Here is a 19950-nt window from a genome sequence, read left to right as displayed (position 1 = left end):
AGTTTGAGAGAAGTACAAACACGACTCAGAGACATTAAAAAAAATACTTCCTACCCCCACCAATGCAGACCATCTCACTGTAATTTTTCAGACAGAAGGTTCAACCAAAAATCAACTTTTACCTGACCAAAAAATGTATACTTCCCTGGAATCAATTTCCTGGCAATAATACTATTTTCTTTTAATTTCCACCCCCCCTCCCCACTTCACCGTCTTTACTGGGTTTAATGCATTTGGGTTTTTATTGCAATCCCTTAGGGTGTTTTTGTTGTGGGCTTTTTTTTCCCCCTATTTTTTTGTTTTTTGCAAGGGAGGTGAATAGCATTCTTACATTTATATAAGCCAGGACCCTGGAACCTAACTGATTAAAAATGCCTTTCAGAGTCAGAAATTCATTTTGAATCACGCCTTGCTCAATATCTTTCCTGATATTTCAGGCATCAGGTTTACCTCTAGATGTCAGAAATGGAAATGCCAAAAGATAAATTGTGTCATTTTCCCAGCCAACCTAAATTTTTGTGTTTTATTTATTGATATCTAAACTATTTTTCATTCCAGCATACTGTGCACTGGCCTTTGCTGAAGCACTATGTCATCCTAGCAATGCTACTCCCTTGATCCTCCCCTGATTCTTATTAACCCAGACTTTGTTAGGTCATGACTGAAAGTGTCTCCCCAATGCCCTGGGCTGGAGCAGGCAGCAGAGGGCAGGAATTCCGTCTCTGTACCTGTCCCCAAGGCAGCAGGCACAGCCAGTGTCAGCTGTGCAATCCTAGCAGCCATGAAATAACTGATCCAGCCTACCACAGCAGCATATCTGACATGTTCAGATACATAAATAAATACATACATATTATACATATGGAGGGAGTCTAGGGTTCTTATCTTGCCAACATCTGTACTGGGGCAATTTATGGTGAGTCAAAGCTGGTAAGATAACAAGAGGGGCACAATTAGAGGTAATTAACTCTGTCAGAATTCAGTTCCCATGTATTTATTGGCCAGATGAAGATTGGCAGAATGGTGGGGGAAGTGGGAAAAGGGTAAGATAACAAGTCTAGACTATATAGGTCCATAAATATGTTCAGTTCAGCTATTGCTTCTGTGATTTGAGCTAAAAAATTTGGATCCTCCCTTCATAGCATATCACACATAATTGGTAGTATCTGAACAGAGATTTTATCTGACCATAAATTTAATAACAATGACATTAATGTTTTCTAAATGAAAAAGCTTTCTATTTGTCATGCTTGCTTATTGTTTTAGGAGTGGTACCTTGGGATCTGGCCAATTCTGCTTTTTCTAGTCTGCACTAAGCTTATAAAGGAGATTTTCATTTTCCATGTTCCCTGCTTCCAGTAATATTAATGGGTGAAGCAAAGTGATAACAAAATGAGGGCCCTGGTCTCACCACATATGATAGCAAGACAGTTTGAAGACAACAGATCCTCCACTCTTTTGTGGAGCATTTTTCTTGCAGGAATACAACGCCTTTCACTTAAAGCGACAGGTGGCTATGGGTTTGGTCTTGTTCCCAAATCATCCTTGTAGCAGCTGCTTGAGCTCCACTCCAGGGAAGTAAAACGTTGATCCTCTTCCATTTGTTTTATAACAATCAGATTTATTTGCTTACTCCCAGTCTTCACCTTTTGTGGTAGTGTTTGGAAGCATATTTCCATTTGAATGCAACATTTTTTACAATGAAGGCCTCCTGTGGAGTTTCTGCCAGAAAACCTGATGATTGTGAAGTTGTCTATGCAGAACACCTTGACTCCTCACATTTTGCACTGAATATTACCTTAGTGACTTCACTAAAGAAGTTTTATGCAACCAACAAGTGCAAACAACTTTACTGGTAGCAGCAAATCTTTTTGGTTGGGCCTGAGCACGCACACCCAGTTCTGTATTTCGTGTCTGGCATTCTCTAAGATTGCCCCTTACCATGAGGTGCCATTAAACTCTTACTGACACAGCCAATACAATCAAATGAAGTATTTCTGGCAAGCAGCCTTCACAGTTGAGACAGGTAGTATAATCCCAGGCTGTCTGCCCTGGATTAATCCAATTATATGGGCTCACTGAGAGCAGATATTTGTGCACTGAAAAAACTATTGGTGCAACAATTGGCCAGACATTAGGGATCTTCTTGAAGGATATCAGACCTGGGAGACATAAGGTGTTTTGCCCATTTGCGCAGCGCAGCACACAGTAAGAGCAGATTGTGGTTGGTAAAGTCAAGACTAGACATTTGGCAGGAAAAACAAGAAACAAAACAAAAGGAAAAAAACCAAAACCCAAACAAGCCCAGATTATTTCCACTGGGGAGAAAACTAGCCATAGAACTTCGAGAGATTGCCTGTAATGGATAGACATAGAAGTTACATCAAAACACTTCCAGGGCATTTTTGTTTGAATGGAAAATTGCAAGAGGTTGCAAGTGGAACATGACAATCCATCAATAAGGCATGAATAATTTCTTTGTCTAGTTGCACAGCTTTATTTTGCACAGCTGTCCCATTCAAGCATAAGTCTTAAGTATCTTCATGTTCTGCAACTTCAAAGCCCATTTGTTCTGCCTCTGTGATGGGTCATACACAATACCTGAGCAAGCTAATTGCACATGATTATAGATTTTCAATAGTTTTGTAGGTTCAAAGCAGATAAGACAAACTCAGATAATAAAAAACTGTAAGGCCTACTCAATGCAAGGATAGCACAAGTGGCTAAGAAATCCCTGAGGTGCATTTTCCTGAAGTTTGGAAGAATGTGTCTGACACAGCACAACTTATGTCACAGTCTTCACCCTGGACAGAAATACTGCAATGAGTTGTCACCTGAGCCCCAAGGTAAAGTCTAATCAGATGGAGAGCAGAAGAGTTATTAAAGGGGAGCATGAAACCCTATAAACTCCACTGCTCTCCATTCCAGATGTTAACAAATTGTGATATTTGATGATCCCAGCATCAGTGCCATGAAAGCATCAGATGCTGTCACCCATCTCTGATAATCCAAGGATGGTTTTCATTATACCAAACCTGCTTTTAGTGTCTTTCATCACCAAGATCCTTAGAAAATCCTACCTGCATTCAAACAACAAGTCTAGTCTTTAATAATAGCTACTGTTAAGGGATACCTCGTGATTTTGGCTAGATGACTCAGTATGTGGCAACAAAGAATTGCCATGAGGTGGACTGGGAAGGAAATACAAATTAGATCTGTCCTCAGTGAAGATGGATTAAAGTACCTGGTGGTTACTGTGCAGGACAAGGAGCCAGCACAGATACACTGACCACACTGTAGGTCATGGGCTGAGAATTTATCTTTTGGGAACTCTTCCTTGCTTTGCATCTTCCCTGCTTCCTATTTGAAAAGCAGGGATTACAAAATCCATGAAAATCCATTATCTCTGCCATAGTCCAGTCTCCCTCACTGTTTGGCACCTAAAACTCTTCAGGACAGGGCTTGCCCCTTTTATGTACAAAGCTTGTTCACAGTTAGTCTATTTTTATTTGATGCCTTCCAATCCTAATACAAATCAAGCTGGACTACAAAACCCTGCAATATCCCACTTGGTGATAAATACCAGTGCACCTGGATTTTAACGAGGAAATTCAAGATTAAGGAATTAAAGGACGAGCCTGTGGCCATTTAACAAAACAGAAACAGGAGCAGGTGACAGACCTTTCTGTCTTGTAGTCTCTCATGTACAACCTGCCCCTATTATATGAACATTTCAAGATACCACTTTTTCAGAAACTTTGTGCAGACTCTACACTGGCTAGTGACATCTAAAATAAAAGATTAACCATCATTCTGAAAGCATTAGGTTCTACTACGGTACCTTGGAAGCATCAAAGTTTCTTTCAGCTAAATTCTATGGAATGTTGCTGTTCTACCCTAATGTTACATGGAATGTCAAAGATTCCAGTAGTTACTGAAGCAGGAAGAGAATTATTGATGTAGTCTATGGCAACTTAAAAGAGTAATCTGGCTTTCATACCTCTTCTTACCCTGACAGACATGACTGTGAGTGTTGCTGTGAAATTACATATGAAAACAGTGAGGATGTTAAAGGTTGTCATACCTAATAATTTTGAACAAACTTAGATTTTTCCAAATGACTAGTGGCTCTGGGTGACTCCTTTGGGAGAGCAGTTGTTCAGCACTTTGTAAGCACATTAGAGAACCAAGGCAGGATAGATGGATCACTGTTCAAAACTTCTCTTGCCAAGGAATGCTTGGCCAAAGGTTCTAGTTTTTAGGTTCTAATTGTTTCAGTTCTTGAGTATCCTGCTGTGTGCTATTAAATTAGTGGTCATCTATATTCTCTCACCCAATCATTGTTGTATTCACCCAAATCATTGTTGTATTCACTTCTCTTATCCATCTTTCCAGTTGCTGTATTCACATTACTGTTCCCACAGCTAATTCCAAAGGCAGAAGTTCGGGCAGGACTCCAGATAAATTAAAATCTGACTTGAAGTGGGAATGATTTACTTTGTTACTTCCCAGATGAATTCTGAGAGCAACCACATGGCCTGTCCAGACCACTGCTCTCTGCCTCCTAAGAAATACCACCTACAATGAACAGAGCCTCATGGCTCCGAGCCATGAGATTTAAAGATCTCTGGGTTACTGACAGAAGGAGAGAAGAGGTAGATGGCATCTCCACATTCCTTTGTAAGGAAACATGGGCTGAAAGAGCTGAAGCCTGAACACTTCAAAATTAACCACATCCCTCTCTCTTAGATCAGTGTGTCTGCCTTAAAAAATTATGGCTGTGGTGGTTTGGTTTAGCAGCTCTGGGGTGTGATGTTGTCTTTACTTGACATTTTGACAAGAGGTGAGGTGACTGGGGCAATGGGATTTCATTTGGGGATTGCAAGGGTGGAGAAAGTTTTTTTTTAATTTCTGGCTGGCTGCCTGCCTTTTGTAGGATGTGATGTGCTGATGCTTTATTTTTATTGGTACACATTGTATTTTTAATGGATGGCAGGATGCCTGGTGGCTGGATAGATATCATTTATAATGTCAAAAAAAACCCCATGAACTCATGGTGTTTAACATGCAAATTACTGGCTTTGTGTTTTATTATCTGTAAAACCTAATATTAATAGATATTAGTGGATTCTTTAGAATTTAGCCACATCATAGAACAATGAATGAAATTTTTAATTCATGGCTCGTAAATTAAAGAAAAAAGAAATCATTTAAAAGCCATGCATGCACAAAAAATGGGGCAACATATTAATAGAAAGGAAACCTAGATGTGAAACTGCAGCACAACACAACATCTCACCAGGGAGGCTAATTCTTATCAGGAGGTCTTTTTATGGTACTGACTCATGTTCACCAAGAATGCAGGACTGAGAGCACTCTTATTTGTATTAATTATACTGCAAGAAATCACAGCATAAAAAGAAAACCAACACTCTAACCCTTTGAATTAAGACCAGATATATTCAGTACTTTTCAAACCAAAGAGATTAAGACTAGGAGTTCAATAATCTCAAGAGAGAATCATAAATGTGGAATTCTGAGGATCTGCTTTTGGCCCACTGTTTTCCACATTTGTGATAAAATGCAGAGGATCACAAGCTGGTGCAGTAAAAAACTAAAATGTGAAATGAAGTCTTATATGAAAGTATTTCACTAGTTATGGTGGGCACATTTGAAAGTGCTTTTCAAGACAGACAAATGCAAGGTCATGTATCAAGAGTAAAAAATGTAGGTCAAAAAAATAACTCTGGGGTTGTTACAGGTAATCACTTGAACATGAACTTTTCCTGACATCATGTTGCTGAAAAGACAAGCATTACCATGAGCACACTGAGTAGACACAGGAAATTGTTCTTACCACTGTACATTGCATTGGTGCAATAATTACTGAAATACGTTTCTGGCGTCAACACTTTAAAAAATGATATTGCAAAAGAAATATCCAGAGATTCCAAAGAGTTGTTCCAAGCCACAAAAATTTATCTTAGAGCAAGATAATGCTCCATTTAGTAATCTATTTAAGAAAAAGTTCAAGGTATATTTGCCTGTGATTTGTAAGCATCTTTGTGTAAACTACTTCTTATCTGAGATGGCTGCGAAAGCAAAAGACAGATATAATTCAGTGTTCAGAAGACAAATTCAAAATAAAAATAAGACACATAGTTTAGTGCTTCTGATTAAGCATCTGAAAAACATAATAAAACACATGCTAGATGGTGCATGGAACCTCAAAGTTTCCAGTAGTTACTGAAGCAGAAAGAGAATTATTGATGCAGTCAGTAGCAAGTTGAAATAATTATCTGGCTTTCACACCTCTTCTTACCCTTACAGATAGGACTGTGAGTATTGCTGTGAAATTAAATATGAAAAAAACCAGGATGCTGAAGATTGTTCCTGCCCTTTGGGGTCTTATACCTCAACAGCATTTATTCTTTCAAACAAGCTGTAGCAAAAAACCTGTGTTTTCAGAACACCATTTGATAGGTAAGGTTCTGTGCCCTGGGTCACAAAAAAGACAGATTATGTGGTCAAAATGGCATCTTAAAGTTTTCACTGAATAATCTAACACCTTTTAATGTTTAGTTATTTTTGTCTAGATCCATAACCATCATACCTGAGATTTTCTGTTTGCCTTACCTCATTTTCCATTTCCCAGGCCATTAGGAAATCTAACTGGGCCAGCAAAAGTACTGAAAATGAGAAGAGGAATTTGAAAAGTTCTTCCAAATGATTTTTCCATTGCAAATATTTAAATGTACATGTTTACATTTTTTTTTTATTTGTAGTTTAATCAATAAAAATAATTTTTAGTGAAAGAAATTGTACCTCTAATGCTTTTAGTAACTTCAGAAATATGTGGAAAACATAGAAAATGTTAATAACATTTTTTTGTGGTAGAAGATGTTAAGTCATCAGCCTAAATATGTTGGGTGTGCCAACCACCACAGACAATTCCTTGAATCAAAGAGCCTCAAGAGGACTAAACTGAAGGCTAACTGATGTGGTCTTGCAGGAAGTAGTAGATTTTTCAGCAAGCTAAGTTAACTTTATGAGGTGGATAGCCAGGGAAAGAAGCCAGCAGACAAAAGGAGAAGGAGCAGAGGTATTTAGGAACTGGGAGCACCTGCCCTCTGGAAGGTGTGGTTCAAAAACTGCAAACAAAGACACTGCTTTTCTTCTGCTCAGAAAAAAAAGAGGATTGTGCGTAAAAAGGACTTCATGCACTAAAGAATGCATGAAGGAAACAAAGTCCTTAAGATCACCTCATCAGTTCAGAGACTTTTCAGGTAACGAAAGATTTTCTTGATAAAAAGCTACTTTTAAAGGATAAAAAAAAATACCAAGATTTTTACGGGCATGTGGTTAAATGCCACATGACAAAGTAAATGCACAGAGTGGAAAGTTTACCACGGGAGTTCCATCCCAAGGAGATGATTTGCACCTGCCCCATCAGGAGCAAGGGAGACTATTGTCCTTCAGTGCATCCAGGGGTGTTGGTGGGACTCTGTGATTATCACACTCTCCCATGGCAGCTCCTTTCCCAGCTGGCTGACAGTGGAATAACAGCACTAGCAGAGAGCTGTTATGGAAGGATGTGGGCTTATCTTCTCTGAGCTAGAACCACGCTCTTGGAGACCATGACATTTAGAAGTGAAACTTTGCTTGGACTCTGTGATGAAGGGGGAAGCCAACGTGGACAGCAGATTTCCAAGACAATATGCTTTTGGCAATGTGTGCTGTTTCACAGATGGACTGTTACATTTTGTTCTCTTTGGAACATATTTAGCATGCATGACTTCCTTTCTTATATTATATTCTTATATTATTCTTATATTCTTCTGATAATCATGCTACAAATTTCTGTGGGTCACAGTAGTAACTAAGGTTGCTTTTCCTTCTTTTGGTCAGCCATTGACAAAAGTGGGTGTGCTTTGCCATCATGACTACTTGAGAGCCACTAGTACCATGGGGTTCAACACAGCAATACTGGAGTTTAATTTGACAGTTGTGAGAGCACAGGTCTTGTAGACTGGAGAACATTTACCATGGAAAATCTTCTTCCCCTTTTACAAGGAGGTGTGGGTGATTTTGGGGCCCTATGTCTTTATTTTATTCTGTCTTTCTTTTAGTCCCACTGTTTTACTGTCACAACCCCAGGAGCTAACCTGGCTCTTAAGATGCAATGATCTGGAAGAGAGGCTCAAAGCTGACAGCTTGTTCCAGAATCTCTGTCTGCTCAAACACTAAAGCTCATTCAGTCATTTATAACCCTCAGGGCTCCATTTTAAAAAAATACAAAGATTGGATGTCTGTTTTTTATAGGCATAATTGCAGGCCAGGACTAAACATCCGAGCTCAGTAACATGGGTATCAGGTCCAAGATTACTTGGAACAGAGCACTTTCCCCAGACTTCTCCCCCACTCCTTATTTGGACACTGAAAAATAATTTCCTCAGTAGTAGATTTTTACTCAGTGAAATCACATGTTTTCTCAAAACTTTTTTTTTTCTCAAGATAATTACATTTGATAAGAAAAGGGAAGAAATAACAATGCCACATTCCTAAAGTGCAGAGTGAAGCCAAATTCAAACTGCTGCTGTGTGGGGTCAGTGTTTTTTCCAAGGACAACTGACCCTGCTGAGCTTGGACACAATCCAAGATCAACTCCCTAAACACCTGTTTAATTGCATATTTCACTGTCTGAGGACTGGCCATTGATTGCTGAATTAATTTTCTATCTGCATCCCATATGCATTAGGTTATTGGCTGATGGCTAAACAAGGATAAAGTGAGCTTTTTCACACAGAGGGTCAGTCTGGAAATGGATACTAAATAAGTGTGAGGCATGAATCTGTAATTTTGCTCCCTCTGCCTGGTATGAAAATTGCTCAACATGTGTCACAGGTTCCAGGTCTCCTGCCAGCTATCTGAGCCTTTCCTTAGTGAGCGCACTTTTCACATTACTCAAAGATGATAAACAACAGCTAAACTGTGAAGGACTTTGCTCTTTGAACACTGTTCTAGCCCTGCTTTTGTGGCTGAGATTTATAGGACAGCCATGCAAAGAAGTGCATAGCAAGGGGACTAAAGGGCCAGCAGCCTCTCCCCTCTCTGCTCAGAACAGACCTGTGCATGGTTCGTACTCTTGGCATCACCTGCATGACCACAGATCCTCACTCCCAGCAATTCCCAGGGCTCTCTGTTGGGACAAGACTATTCCTGGTGTCCCATGAGAGCTTTTGCACAAATGCACAGTCAGTACGCTGACTCTGGGATCAAAAAAAAAGACAAGCTACTAATTTCAACCAAGGGCTTTGCTTAAAGATGGAAACTCCATGGGCTGGAATATAACTGTATTCTCTTGATTCATGATTTCCTGCTGCAGATTCTGCACATGCATGACCAGTGCCTGTGATTTGGGACTCTCAGCTATTTCCCTGCTGCACTTATTCGATGTCAAATAGCTGCAGTATAGCAGAACAAGAGTGACCCAAGTACCCTGCAGAAGTGAGGCAGACACATTGCCATTCCACTGATGACACTGAACCTGCTGAATTAGGAAGTACAAAGAAGTTTTTGTTCAACATGGTTCTATCTTCATAATCAGGAAATATATTTTTCAGCTGAATAAATGAAGTGTTATTGTGGTTTCTCAAATTACCTATTTTGTACGACCATATGCTACACTGTGATCTGCTGGCAGAGTGGTAAAAGGAGACAGTGAGCTTTTATTAAGAATGCTCCCAGTTGCTGGGAGGTTATCTAAGTGTCACTTTCTATTGCAATGGAAACAAAAAATGTGCAGTCAGATCCAGGAAATGCATGCTCAGAAATAAGAAAAAAGATTCTTACAATCATCAGTTTGCTGCATGATATGAAATAGTGTCACCCTAGAATCTCTAGAAAATGCTTATAAAACTTTACAGAAGAGGTGTAGAACTATTAATAGTAAAGAAATGAGTTTTGTATGGCTGAATTGTATATTTTCTCTGCATAACTATGGGTTAGTTAAAAAAGACCTTGAAAGAATGAATATATCAAAACTATAGGTGTTTAAAGCATTATTTACAAAGCTTTAAAACATGTCCGTCAAATGCTATTGGCTTCTCCTCCAACAAATTTTTTCACTTTTCTGTTAGGGTACAGAATATGAGAGAACTAAAAGCAGAGGACTGCTATTCCCACTTTTATTCCCTGGGGAGCTTTGAGAAATCTCAAGCACAAATAGTCCAGCCAGCTGGTTTAGCCAATTGGTGGTCAGTTTACATTTCCTCTAATAAGTGAACTTCTTGACCGTACATTTTAACTGAGTCATTAAGAGCTCCTTTTCCAAGTGTTTTGGCAGGCTAGAGAGGTCTGGGACTGTGAATAAACCACAATAACTAGTAAAGAAGAGAACAGTCTGACTTTTAATATGGCAGAAGAAATTGATCCAAATGGATCCAGAAATTAAAGCCACAGTGAAAACAATGGGATACAAATATCCACCTGCAGGTTATAACAGAAACTTTTATTGGAAGGGCTGCTTCTTCCACTAAAATGCAGCCACTTTTGATATGCAACATCAAGCATGTGGTGCAAATAACTGAAAAACCAAGTGAGATTCTAGGTGAGCAGTATGTACATACCCATAGAGAAAATTCAGTATGATGCTGTAGTCATTCAGTATGAATGCTGCAGTCATTCTGACAGGATAACTTGAAATCTTCAATATATACGAAAGAAGACAACAAGGGATCTCTGTCATGGGATATCACGATACAGATCCCTTGTATGGGATTTGTCACTAAGTGATCTCCCACAAAAGCTTCAGCAATAATCACCAGCATCTCCTTCAGTAAAGGAGTGGATTCAAAACAGCTTGGCTTGAGCATGCAAGGAGGCACTGCCTGGAGGTGGCATGGCTATAGATTGCCTCATGTCACTGGAAGCTACATGAGTCAAACACACATATCATGGGAACTTTGACTTTCTCCAAGAGGCTAACACCTTACTCCTTTTACATAGCCATTAAACCAGGGAAAAGAGCCTGGCTTGCAGAATGTGTGTCAAAGTTCCTATAGTGAAGTATTTTCTCAATTTTTGAGTGAAAGGAATCTTCAGTTTCATGGAGAGAAAATTCAGTCAAGACCATCCCGATGAAGACTTCTGTTTTATGCCAGGATCAATACAGAGAAAGATCTGCCCTTATCTCAATTGATTTATTGATTGACGGGTGGGGGACAGGACTCTTACAAATGTTAGGCAACTTTTATTAGAAATTTTCTTTGATGCAGTTGCAGCCTAACATCTTGTCCTGCTTGGGAGTTTTGCAACCATCTAGAACCTGGTCATGGTCCTGCTCAAAACTGGCAGTTCTTGGGGCAAAACAAAGCACAACTTTCTGCCTCTAAAGGCTCAGCACATCTCCTTTGAGATCTTGCTATATCAGAATTTCCCAAATCTAGAAATTTTCTGTCTTAATTTAGGCCCTACAGGTAACTGAAAGGGGCTACTGAGAGTGAGAGAATGGGAGAGTGTGAAAAAGCCCTCTGAGATGAAACGCCTCTTTTTCCAGGGAGCCATGAACTGAGAGTAAGGAGAGCAGGAAAACTGCCAGTAGACATCCACATCACACACTAATTGGAACAAAGTAAACCTCCCATATCCACACAGTTTTCATTTATCCAGGACAGTTTGCAACTCAGTTGGCTGGCGGTAGTTTTTGGAACATTGCAAGAAAATGTGGTTCAAGCATTATAAAGCAGTGAATGCCAAATCTGAGTTAAAGCCAGTTATTTGAGCAGGGCTTATAGGCATTTTCCAATGATCACCACCACTGAAATAAATAAATAGATGGCTTGCTATGTATACACTCAGGGGGGAATGTTGCCCAACATTCATAGCTCTTTGCTATTAAGAGTAATGAGGACACAGCTGTCTGAGTCTGGAAGCCAGTATTTGCAGAGATTTTTCTTCTCCACTGGCTTTATTCCATTACCCATTCTTTGCTTGTAAAAGAGCCCAAAAGGTCCTCACATTTATACAAGAATTACCTTAGCTTTGTGGCGCTTTTGAGATTGTTATAAAACATGCTGACACATGGACAGATTTGAAACTCAGATGAAATATGAAAAACAAGTTTCTCCCTGGTAAGGTCCCCAGTGCCCTTAGTGCCAAGGATAGCACTCTCTTTAGTCAATCATGACAGCTTCTGGAGCAGTTGGCAGGAGTTGCTGCCATGGGCAGAGATCTGAAGGTCTCCCTTCTTAAAAAGGACCTCTAGTTCTCACTGCAGACCCTGGGATGGTGATGTAAATTTTGAGTTACACTTAACTGGTCGGCTCAACAGAGCCTCCAAAGCAAGTACAAAAACACCCCACTCCATTCAAAGATCTGACAGCACTTTAAAATCAGTGCTAAAACTCATAGTCCATGTGACAAAGAGAAAATCACTTTCATTTTATGGGAGCCTTCGATATATTAAACCAGTATCAGACACCGGCTACTGCACTTCAGGCATTGCAGTTTCAGAGCTGTGGCACAAGGCATGTTGAAGATGGTTTCTGTAAATCATCTCAGCCTCCACTCAAAGCAGGGGCAATTCAGTCAGGCTGCTCAGGGCCTTTTCCAGTTGGGGTTTGAATTTCTCCAAGGGTATGACCTTTAGCTACAAAGTTTTTGAACCTCTTTTCCAGTGTTTGACCACCTCACTGTGATAAAATTTCTCCTGATAGCTAATAAGAATTTCCCATGTTACAACTCTTGCCCATTCGTGTCCACATTATCTCTGAGATGGATCTGGCTTTATCTTCTCTAACACTCACATTAGGCAGTGGAAGGCAGCAAGCAGCACAATTCCCTCATACGCCTTATGTTCTTAAGTGCAGTTCTCTCAACCTCTCCTTGTATAACATGTGCTGCCACCCTCTAACCCCCACAGCGGTCCTTTGCTGCATATCTTCAGTGTGCCTAGGTCTTTCTTATGCCAGGATATCAGAATGATTGGGAGAATTGGGTGCCTGTGAAGCCAGAAATTGACCACACTTTGAATTCTCCCCTGGAAGTAGTTAAGAGTAAATAATAAAAATGTGAATCTCTGCTTATTTTAGTAGCAACTCTTGAGGCTGGTGAACCATTTCATTGGATGCTGAACAAACAGAACCAGACTGCACTACTCACACACACAGACCTGCACACATTTGTTCCCAGATCTCCAAGGTAAGCCTACCTTCCATATACCAGAACTCAGAAATTCCTGACTAGTGCTACAAGCTGACCAGACTGGCCACATGAGCCAGGCAGTCCCACCAGCTCTCACATTATCCATGAAAGCTCAGAAAGACATGTTCACATTGAGCATTCCCAAACCAAACAGTTCATTTTCAAGTGGCCTGGCCTGAAAAAAACCCTATGTTCTCTTTGGGTAATTAAAAAAATGAAAAGTAAATAAATAAACAAACAGAAGAGACAATGTTCCCAACCAGCAGGAACATTTAATCTCTGTGATTATTCCTGGAGCAAACTCCTGCTTTTACTCTCTAGAAGGTACATCCCAGTGAATTTTCCATCATGTGGGCCTGCTGTAGTGGAAAGTTAATTTACATTTTTTTTCTTTATCATAGCGCATTATTTTATTAACCCTTATCACCACAAGGTCTCAGGTCATACTGAGTCACGCAAGGGAGCAGTTCCATTTTAAAAGGCACAGTCTCCTTTGCTAGAAGCAGGCCTAGCAAATTCTTAGCATGATTAACATTCTACAATTCCTAGTCTTTCTAATCATCTCCAATCAGATACTGTAGACAGTGCTTAGTTTAGCATTTCATGTCCCTCCCCAGGTCAAAGGGAATGAACCATGGATGGACCATGTATTTATGAAACAGTTTCATGTCCCAGTTCTCTAGATGTCAGCTTGTGACTTCTGTGGAGCAGATTATGATAGCATTTTGTATCTTTAGTTGATGAACATCACTTACCAGCTCCAGAATGCATGTGACTTGCTGGGCATCAATAGATATACTGCAAATTGTCAGACACTCATTATCTTTAGAGGCATTCTCTAGTCTGTATAGGACACACATATGCCATAGCTCTCTGGACTCAAATCTATATGTGGGCTTATTGCCTGAGAAACATGGAGATAAAGTTTTTATTTCTTTCCATTAAATTCATGGGCAGTGTTTGAAGTCTTATGTGCAACCCTGTAAAGTTCTCTTATACCACTTTTCATCTATGACTAGTTAAACCTCTTGAAAATGTTAACGAGAAAAAATTTTGTCCCGAAATGCAAAGTACCACCTGAAAAACACAATACAGATTTTACAGAACTGTATCTTCAAACAGGACTGATTCAGTGGAGAAAAACACCTCCTTTCTAAAGCTGGCATGCTACAGTCTTTTGGGATGAGTGCCTGAAATCAATTGATAGCTGTCAATGCACAGGTCTGGGCTATTCCATCACAAAGTCAGTCCTGCTTTTAATTAAAATAATTTCTGTCTGCTTCTGAAATAAAGCTCCAGATGCAGTGCTTAGTGAATTGCTGGCAATGAGTGTTATATATATTGCTTCAGTCTACCTCTGAAGAACAGGAGCCTGATCCAAGGCTGCTCCAGCCTATGCTGGGTTTGGGATTCCCCACAGGGTTTGCAATAGCAGGAAATTAGCAGCATGCTATGGCTTTCAGATCACATCTCCTCTCCCTGGCCTGGTTCCCGCTCCAGGATTAAGGAGTGGCAGTCTGGCAAACAGACTCTGCACTGCTCCAAGATTCCTCCTTGGAAAGGGGATGTCAGGCTACCCGTTCAAGCTCTCCCAGCTCTGCGTTGCTCAGCCACAGTGACAATAATTGTTGTTTAATGGGTGGAGGCTCTTACCCATGCTATGAGCTTTTCTCTGCAGAGTTAGATAAAGCATACTGGGACTTTTTCTGTGCCTCTGTCCCCACTGGAAGCTGGAAGTATATCAAAGAACTCAAAAGTACAGCAAACCACACCTGACAATATTTATTGCACCTCCAACTTGCGTGAGATTCTTTCTTGCTAAAAATTGTTCCAGGCAGCTTTTAAATGATTCTACTGTTACATTTTGTACTGCTCCTCCACTACAACATACCTAGTGTGTTCTTGTATAACCTGATACACTGCAGTGCTATAAAGGGCTTTATTATGTTCAGTCTAAAAGTAATTTTCCTTCCTTTCAGCAAATTTTACCCTATTCAGCAATAATCATTCTTTTGTACCACCCACCATACAAACTTCTACTTCTGTCATTTACAGTTCCAATTACTGTCATCTTACCCTAAGTTTTACAATCCACTTTACTAGTTCAATCAAAGTCAGCCTCAGTAATGGCCCCAACTTGCTGCTGCTCTGTACTGAGATTTCCATAAACTTGTCTACATTTGTCTGGTAGTAAAGTACTTACACCTAATGGCAGTAGGTTGGAGCCATTCTCAACAGAACATTCTGAAGTACTATTTGCTCTCTGTTCTGGAATGAGAAGTCTCAGTAACACTGCCAGAAGCTGCCTAGTGCTACACTGCTCTTGATATCACTGCCTTCTATTGATCATCTTCCACCAGATGACCCTGTGTTAGGTTATCTTTTCACCTACTGCTGGGTTCCAGTCCCTTAATTTCCTGATCAAAATTGTAGCTTTCCTAGACTTCTGTGTATTACTGTTTATACAATTTTCCCATTCAGTGTTACCTACAGATATGTTGGTTGTACCACAAAGCCAATTAATGCCTTTAATCCAACCAGCAATTTACTGACTCACAAGTTAATGCTTCATTTACCATAGGGGGCTGAATAGAAAACAAGAATTTTACTTAAAAAAAAAAAAAACAAACCCAAAGAACCAAGCTCAAAATATTATAAAAAAGCAGATGTTAAAATTATTTTGTGGAAAAAAACAAAAGGAAACCCAAAACAAACAACACAGTCTCAGTTCAAGCAGTAGATTCTGGATTCTTTCAGACCCTGCAAGTTTATGGTGCATTCCTCTCCCTCTCCACCTAGACTCTCCCTGTTTAGCTGAAGCAGTTCTTTTATTTTCAGTATCTGAATGCTTCATGAGTACAAACAGATTTATTCTCACTGTAGTAGCATATTACTGACATAGAGCTAATGCATGGGAAAACCAAGAAAAGTTTCCAGATGGACTTATGAGTTTGTATGTTCAAACTTGCAGATACCCAAAGGAAGACATCATTCTCACCCCAACTTTCAGTAAATGCTAAAGATCTCTTCCTGAAAACCCAGACCCCTCAAGGGTTCCCAGATGGTTGCTTGGATACTGAGATTCCTCAGAGAAGTAGAGAGTTCTGGAAGCAATATTGAGTGAAGAGGTCTGAGGTTGTACTGTCAGCCTGTGACAAAGGCTGCAGATCAGACCAATGGACATTTCTACACTAAACTCCCATGGAGGATGTAGGTCAGTGAGAGCAGGGGACTTAACCAAGCTTTGGGGACCTGGGCCCGCATTTCAGCTGTCCTGACACCTCTACTGCTGCCTACCCTCTGCACCATCCTTCTCCTCACACTGCAGTGTGCTCTTATACCACAGAGCACCTGCAACCATGAGCTACAGCTGAAAGGAGAGAAGGTTTTGCTGGTGTTAAAAATGAAGATGTATTTCAGCACATCTTGTCATCCCCAAGGGGCAGAACATCCCAGAAAAGTAGCAGAATGGTTAAAACACTGCCCTGAACTGGGCTGGTTGTAACTCACATTTATCTTCAAGCAGCTTTATTTTCTTTGAAAAATTCTCTCATGTCATTGAAGTAGTAAAATGGGAAGGCAGAGAACTGGCAGATTAAGGGGTCAGAGCATGTTAAACTCCATGCAACATCTTACTCCAGGCAGCTCTTCTATTTCTGTGTGGCAGCTCTGTCATGGGTCTGGTGTTTTAAGGACAGGACAAAGGAACAGTGCCAGCACATTATCACTTTCTATAGAGTCTGGCAAAACATATGGTCCATTTGGCTGATTTATACTGGCAAAGAGGAGAATTCATATTTTCTATATATTTTGGCTTAACATCTATATTGTGACATATAACCATGGCCAATTTCAGGTTGGAACCAAATGAAAAGAAACAAGACTGACCCAAAACATATAAGGGAGAGGCCAAGAAAAACATTGACTTTTAAGTCATTGAGAACACTGCCATCTCTAGGCATTGTGGGTGATGCAAATATATGCAAAAATGGACATAGGCCTGAGTAGAGTGCTGGTGCTATGAAGGGTACTGAAATAAATCAGCCTTCCCCGTGAGGAGAGACTATCACATACTGACCTCTGCACATTATGCCACAGGAAGGCAGAGAAAGTGTCACTCATAGGAAAATGAGAGAAAAACCAGCCAAAGAGCTGACAGATTGTGGCAGGGTACTCATGACACCTGTCAGTTTCCCGGCACTGTTAAGTGACTTGATTTTCTTTTAAGCCCTGGAATGGCCTAGTTGGTGGGACTGTCTTGCATGACAGCTATTCCATAAAGGAAAGCTCATGAAATCCACCCCAGAGCAGACAGAGCTAATCAGTACATAGTGGCCTTAACTGATTTGGCACTGCTGAAATCCCTGGAAGTAAGACATAATAAAGGCAGGGAGGCAACAAAGCCCCACGTATCAAACCAGTGCTGGCAGTGAGTCTAAGGAATCACTCTGAGACTAATGGCAGGGGTGCGAGCCCTGCCCTGGCCAGCACATGCCAGAGGATATGGCAGGCTGGGCATGATTACTGCTCCTCTGAATTGAGTCAGATGTAACCTCCTGCCAACCCACTCTGGGTGACAGCTGAAGTCTGTGTATTGTTTGGCTCAGAGCCCAGTGACCAATAACCCCCATTTCAGAGACCAAGCATAACGGAGGCCATTAACCCAGAGTATCTGTTGAACTTCTTTTCCTAGCATACCCTTTCCCTCTGTAGTCTACAGATCTCAAGGGAGATGAAATTCCTGGGTTCTTGCCTCTTTGTATACCAAAGTATCATACAGTTCCAAGAAAGAGGGAAAACTGAAACACATCATGAGATAGAGAGGTCACAGTCTAGAAAAATTTCAGCCTTCCTATGTCTGGACTGTAGCCTGCTCATCTAACAAGACATGGACACTGTCCTTTCTGTGATTATGCCCCTTCTCTGCACACAAACCCATTATGTTACAACATGACCCATTCTCATTCAGCTGTTCCCTCAGCACGCCACTGTGCTTCCCTCCTGGCTCACTGCTCAGTAAAAAAGAAACTAGAAAACTTTAAATCACTCCCAAATAGCAGATGCACACTTCCACAGACAGAATCAGTTTAGCTCAAGGTAAAGTTGAAACCAAATTCAAACACTCCCTGTGGTCACAATTTTTAATCATAAGATGATGATCTGATCACCTGTCTATCCTGACCTCGAAATGTCAAGGAATGCCACAAAATCTAGGAAATCCTTATTGTGGTATCAGGAGAAAAATATGGTACCTGACTGCCTGACCATAAGATACTTAAAGTTAGGTTCAAGACAGCTTAACTTAAACCTAGTAAATTCACTACAAGAACTGCTTTAAGAGCTTCACCCAAGTCAATAGGGACTGTAATCATGGGTCTAAGTGATTTTGTCCCCAGTTGTCCAGCTACCTACCCAGTATGACTGTAGTTCATTCAAGTTCAGTTGTGGCTATACTGTAGTTGTATTTATTCTGTTTTCACTTTTCACGTCATCACACATAAATACAGTCAGTGAGTGGTGCTTGAAAGGCACTGACATGCAGAATGATGGGCTTGCTCCTACTGTTACACTTTGGATACTCAGGAGCCTGCTAGTTTTCATTCCAGTGAAGAGTGCCCGTTTGCTTAATAACATGCCAGCATTATTGGCTTGCATGTTATATTTCTTGGTTCAATTTTACTAATTCCTTTGTTAGTAGTAGAAGTTTCACAAATAAATGAAGCACTTGCCCGTGCTTTAACCACCAGACTGTGTTCCTCCCACACTGCACTTAGGGAGGAATGAAAGCAGGAACAAGCCAAGCCACAGAAGGTTCAGTTTACCATGCTACAGATCGATATGTACAGCAGCTCTTTCTATCAAGCTGACTTCTCTACTACAAAGGGATTTACTTCAGTGAAAAACAGCATTTCGACCCTCATTCCCCATGGTAAGCTGGACAGGATACCTTTACTGATGGTCATATTTCTGTAGGAATGACTCTACTGATGGACCCTTCTGTAATGGCTGGATGAGTCCTGCCTTTCCTCAGCCCCTGCCCATTCTCTGTGCTGGTGCAATGGTTTCCTGAGAGAGGGGGGAAGGGAGGGAGGAGCTCTGACTGTTTTCAGATGTACCTTTTAACCCTTGATAATTTTATAGTTAACTTGTGATTACCTTTATGAAGATTGTTGGGATTGTGAATAGATCAGGCCATCAGATCAGAAACACAGAACCTGGATCTAAAAGATTTATAGTCATGTTTGTCTGGAGCTGTATAATGTGGGTTTATCCAATGGGACAGGATTATGTTAGGTTTGTCTGTTCTCCAGGATGTGAATGATCCTTCTTTCATTACTCTCCTGGCATATGGTCTTGAACCTTAATGTACATAGTTTGCATTTTCCACATGTTTGTTTTACCTGGCTTGTCTAGTCTCATTACATTAAACAATCAAGGGGAAGCCATCTTGAGTTGTGCTAAACCATGAAACAAATACAGCATAAGTAGAAGATGATTGAAAAACTCCAGGATCAAATGGCTGCTGAAAGCTTTTATAGCTTTTCCTTGAAGCAAATTGGAGATATAGGTAAAGGGCTTGGACTTCCCCTCTTTGATCTATGCAGAAACATAGACAAAAGTGGCCACTGAATTCCAGCCAGGTTAGTGCATTGGTGTTGTGGCTTAGGAATAGTACTTTCCAATTTAGTACTGTCACTAAAAAAACCACAGGCTGCTCTCCCTCTCCCTTCCTACTGGAGGCACAAA

At 40.5% G+C, this 19950-nt stretch overlaps 1 protein-coding gene across 2 annotated transcripts in view; it reads right to left on the bottom strand.

Annotated features, from left to right (window-relative positions):
- FBLN5 (fibulin 5) overlaps nucleotides 1–19950 on the bottom strand; it is a 45415-nt gene that overhangs the window by 13694 nt on the left and 11771 nt on the right. The window lies entirely within an intron of this gene.

Source organism: Fringilla coelebs (genome assembly GCF_963513975.1).
Source record: "Fringilla coelebs genome assembly, chromosome: 6".
Taxonomy (NCBI): Eukaryota; Metazoa; Chordata; class Aves; order Passeriformes; family Fringillidae; genus Fringilla; species Fringilla coelebs.
The sequence above is the reverse complement of the archived record's forward strand: the minus strand, read 5'-3'. Positions and strand labels throughout refer to the sequence as shown.